The 5,514-nt window shown below is 39.6% G+C and overlaps 1 non-coding gene across 1 annotated transcript; it reads right to left on the bottom strand.

Moving 5' to 3' along the window:
* Window positions 1-2,153: 2,153 nt before the first annotated feature.
* Window positions 2,154-2,260, bottom strand: LOC148843115 (small nucleolar RNA R71). The gene has a single exon (XR_016103916.1). It is a non-coding gene; the product is annotated as a small nucleolar RNA R71 (small nucleolar RNA).
* Between the last annotated feature and the right edge of the window lie 3,254 nt (window positions 2,261-5,514).

The following is a 5,514-nucleotide window of genomic DNA, read 5'->3' on the forward strand; positions in this document are numbered from 1 at the left end:
CATAGTTGGGTTAATTTGCTAACTTTTTCATTTCAGCTTGGACTGCAATTGCTGTACTACTGTAGTTATGTTTCTTCTTTCTTAAGTAGATTACTTTCTTTTTTTTTGTTTCAGTTTCATTTTAATAAAGGCATGTTTGATTTCTATTCAATCTTGGTGTTGTTCCCTTCAAAAAGAAAAAAAAAAAAAGAAAAAATTCACATAAACATGAGTGTTGCAGATCTGAGTTGCATTTGGCACTCAGATCAGCAGATTTCAGATCTGCAGCACTCAGCCGAAAAGAGTTGCTTGTGTTTCAGACTTTATTTTTTTTTCTTTCTTTCATTACAAAAAGAAAAAAACAAATTAAAAAAAAAAAAGGGGAGATCTTTTGAACAACAAGAGGAGCAATTGAGAATTCGGATCAGAACTCAGATCTGAGTTCAGATCTGAATTCTGCTATTGCAGATCTGCAACAGTTCAGATCTGAGTTCCTCTGAACTCAGACCTGAACTGATGAAATTTTGAGGGGAATTGGGTGTCATCACCACCCCAATTCACCCTAGGGCACTTCTGCTATTCCCCAAAAACAATTTGGTAGCAATAACTGAAGGTAAGGCAATTGAGAATTCAGATCCAAACTCAGACTTGAGTTCAGATCTGAATTCTGCTGTTACAGATCTGCTCAGTTCAGATCTGAATTCCTCTGAACTCAGATCTGAACCGATGCAAGTTTGAGGTGAATTGGGTGCCATCACTACCCCAATCCACCCTATGATACATCCAACCTGCCTCAAGGGTGAATGGATAGCAAGGAATGAGAGAAATTCAAATCTGAAATGCAGTTGATATGATGTGAGGACTGAACTGATACAGAGCATACTATGAATTCTGGGTGGACTGAATTCTTGGCTTTACCCACTTGTAACCGAGCTACATTAGCTAAGGAGGTGTATGTTTGGATTGAATAATTATTATGCCTCAGATATTTAAGAAAAATTAGCATTTTCCAAGTATTTCTTTTAGCATTCAGATCTGTAGCAGGGCTGCTATAGTGCAACAGTTAGCAGACCTGATTTCAGATTTCTACAAAAGTTGTATGGGCCGAATAGCTTGCAATACCAAACATTGCAGACCCAATTTTTAGGTCTTAGCAAGTGTTTGATATGCATCAGCTATACAGGTTTGAGCTTCAATTGTAGAGTTTAAAATCTTTAACCCAAGCCTAACTCAGGACTGGTTTTAGTTTATTTCAGATCCTTTTAAATTTTTTTTTTTTTCTTTTCAGATCAGATCTGATTTCAGCCCTAAAGCATCACAGAATTGATTCCAACCTTAATGGATGTATATTGTAGTGTATACCAATGAGTGTATATGAGATATCCAGCTCAGATCTGAATTATTATTTATTAATTTCTCTAGACTAACAATACCAAAGACTTGTAGATCTGAACTCAGATCTAAATTGGGTCTGAATTCAGATGTTGCAATCGATGGATATAGATAAAGGAACCTTGAATAAGATGATTGGTTTAAATCTGCTTTTAGTATAATCGGCTTCATTTATTCATGATAGGATGTAGGTTTTGTATTCCAATAATTCACTTTACATTTTCAGTGTGATAGGATTAGTTATTTATTTTCTTTTGTGAATATTGGCATTTTTATTTCTTTGACTTTAACAGTTTATGACAAGCAGACCTGAACTGGAAGAGATCCTTTACGACCCGGAGATTGAACGGACTCTCCGTGTCCGTTTGAGAGCTGCTAAGCAAGTCAGACAAGAAGCACAAGAAATGGCTGAACAAAGAACTATGATGGATTATGCCAAGCCTACCCTCACCGGGACTGTCTCCAGCATTATCAGGCCAACTATTGCTGCCAATAACTTCGAAATTAAACCGGCCATAATCCAAATGATACAAAATACGGTTCAGTTTTGTGGTATGGCCCATGAGGATCCGAATGCCCATATTGCTAACTTCTTGGAAATCTGTGACACCTTCAAACACAATGGGGTAAGTGATGATGCCATCCGGCTGAGGTTATTCCCATTTTCTTTGAAGGATAAAGCCAAAGATTGGTTGAACTCATTACCGGCAGGATCTATAGCCACATGGGACGAAATGGCTAGCCGTTTTCTCTCTAAATATTTTCCCCCTTCTAAAACTGCTAAAATGAGGAATGACATCACTACTTTTTTCCAGCAAGAGGGGGAATCTTTATATGAGTCATGGGAACGATACAAGGAGCTGTTAAGGAGAGTTCCTCACCATGGCCTCCCCATTTGGCTGCAAGTGCAGACTTTCTATAATGGTCTTACTGACTCAAATAAGACCATATTAGATGCTGCAGCCGGAGGATCCATAAATAATAAAACTCCTGAGGTTGCCCATGCACTTATTGAGGAAATGGCAGCCAACAATTATCAATGGCATTCGGAAAGGACTCAAACTAGAAAGCAGCAAGGCTTGCATAATGTTGACACTTATACAGCACTAGCTGCACAAATAGGAGCACTCAGTAAAAAAATAGATGAAATGCAGATAGCTGCCATGCATGTGCAGCCTCTTAATTGTGAATTGTGTGGGGGAGGCCACATCAGTACAGACTGCCAAGTTGGCAATCAGTTCAGACCATCTACTGAACAAGTTGACTATGTCAGCAATTCGTCAAGACAGCAGGGTTACCAGAGTCACCATACTTTTCATCCAGGATGGAGGGGACATTCAAACCAGTCCTGGCCAAATCAGCATATTTCCAAGCCGTTCCACCAGACTTATCATCAGCCTGAACCGAAATCCAATTTGGAGGAACTGATGACAAAATTTATAGCAGGTGCAGAAACTAGGTTCCAGAACCAGGAAGCCTCAATCAAAAACCTGGAAAACCAAGTGGGGCAATTGGCACAATTAATCTCTTCCAGACTGCCGGGAACTCTTCCAAGCAACACTGAAGTGAATCCACGAGAGCAGGTGCAAGCTATTACCTTAAGAAGTGGAAAAGAGTTGCCTGAGGTAGAAAAGAAGAATTGGGCTGAACCCAAGTCAGAAACAAGCCTTGGAACCAGACAACAAAAGACTGAACAACCAGAATCACAACAAGGGATGCACCAACAACCACAAGTTCCATTCCCTAACAGGCTGAAGCAACAAAAATTGGAGAAGGAATTTGGTAAGTTTCTTGAAATATTTAAAAGTTTACATATTAATATTCCTTTTGCTGATGCTTTAGCCCAGATGCCACACTATGCAAGGTTTTTGAAGGAATTATTGGCAAACAAAAGGAAACTGGGAGATGTGGCTACAGTTGCATTAAATGAGGAATGTTCTGCTATCCTTCTGAACAAGCTGCCTCAGAAACTCAAAGATCCAGGGAGTTTCACTATTCCTTGTACCATTGGCAGTTTAAAAATTGAAAAAGCTTTATGTGACCTGGGAGCTAGCATCAATTTAATGCCATATTCTATCTTCAAGAAATTGGGGTTGAATGAACCCCAACCCACTAGAGTGGCATTACAATTGGCTGATAGATCCATTAGACATCCTAGGGGGATCATAGAAGATGTGTTAGTTAAAGTTGACAAATTCATTTTTCCAGTTGATTTCATTGTGTTAGACATGCAAGAAGATGTGGAGGTCCCGCTTATCCTAGGGAGACCTTTCCTGGCTACCGGGAAAGCAATGATTGATGTCCAACAAGGACAATTCAGCCTTAGGATACAAGATGAGGAGATAATTTTTAAAATGTCTGATGCTATGAAACATGCACCCTCTAGTGATGATTCTTGTTTTATGATTGATGCCATTGAATTGACAATTGATGAATGCTTCCTGGTAAGTAGAATAACTGATCCTCTTGAACTCTGCCTCCAGCAGGGAGAACTTGAAGAAGCAGAAAATGAAAAAATAAACCTCATGATAGCATACCTGAACGATAAGCCTCAATTCAAGGGAAAGGGGTTTCTTAAATTAGAGAACTTAGGCAAATTGCCCGGACCATCAGGTAAGCCATCACCCCAAGAACCCCCCACCCTTGAACTGAAGCAATTACCATCCCATTTAGAGTATGCTTTCCTTGAGGAACCATCAGATCTCCCCGTGATAATTTCCGCAGCACTGAATCTCTTACAAAGAGAAAAATTATTAAGAGTGCTGCGGGAACACAAAAATGCTATAGCTTGGAAGGTAGAAGATATCAAAGGCATTAATCCATCAATCTGCACTCACAGAATTTTGATGGAAGAGGACAGCAAGCCTTCCGTTCAGCCCCAAAGGCGCCTGAATCCCAACATGAAAGAAGTGGTAAAGGCTGAAATAATTAAGTTGTTAGATGCTGGGATCATTTATCCTATTTCTGATAGTTCTTGGGTAAGCCCTGTGCAAGTTGTGCCCAAAAAAGGGGGTACGACTGTTGTTCCAAATGAGAAAAATGAACTCATCCCTACTAGAACCATTACCGGATGGCGTGTGTGTATTGACTATAGAAAATTAAATGAAGCCACCCGGAAGGACCATTTCCCTCTCCCATTTATGGATCAAATGTTGGAGAGGCTAGCCGGGCATGAGTATTATTGTTTCTTGGATGGATATTCAGGGTATAACCAGATACCAATTGCACCAGAAGATCAAGAAAAGACCACTTTTACTTGCCCATATGGAACCTTTGCATACCGAAGGATGCCCTTTGGGTTATGCAATGCCCCAGCAATCTTTCAGCGATGTATGATGTCTATATTTTCTGATATGGTTGAAAAATTTATTGAGATCTTCATGGATGATTTTTCAGTTTTTGGCTCTTCGTTTGATGCATGTTTGAATAATCTGGAACAAGTGCTTACTAGATGTAAAGAAACACATCTTGTGTTGAATTGGGAGAAATGTCATTTTATGGTGCAAGAAGGCATAGTGCTTGGACACAAGATCTCTCAAAGAGGTATAGAAGTCGACAAGGCCAAGGTGGAGGCAATTGAAAAATTACCAACCCCAACATCTGTTCGTTCTTTGAGAAGTTTCTTAGGACATGTCGGATTCTATAGAAGGTTTATTAAAGATTTCTCAAAAATTTCCAAGCCATTATCTACCTTGCTTCAGAAAGAAGTGCCTTTTGAATTTTCAACTGAATGTCTTCATGCTTTCAACATCTTGAAAGACAAATTGATCCATGCACCTATCATGGTAGCACCAGATTGGACCCTCCCATTTGAATTGATGTGTGATGCGAGTGATTTTGCTATAGGAGTTGTTTTAGGGCAAAGAATGAACAAACATTTTCAGCCAATTTACTATGCTAGCAGAACCTTGACTGGACCCCAACTCAATTACACCACCACAGAAAAGGAGTTGTTAGCAGTAATATTTGCACTTGATAAGTTTCGTTCATATCTGATATTATCCAAGGTTGTTGTCCACACAGATCACTCGGCATTAAGGCACTTGCTTACCAAGCAAAACTCAAAACCAAGACTGATCAGGTGGATCCTTTTATTGCAAGAGTTTGACATTGAGATTAGAGACCTGAAGGGTGCTGCAAACC

Source organism: Nelumbo lutea, chromosome 8 (assembly GCF_056320005.1).
Source record: "Nelumbo lutea isolate HS-2025 chromosome 8, American lotus-T2T, whole genome shotgun sequence".
In the NCBI taxonomy this organism is placed as follows: Eukaryota; Viridiplantae; Streptophyta; class Magnoliopsida; order Proteales; family Nelumbonaceae; genus Nelumbo; species Nelumbo lutea.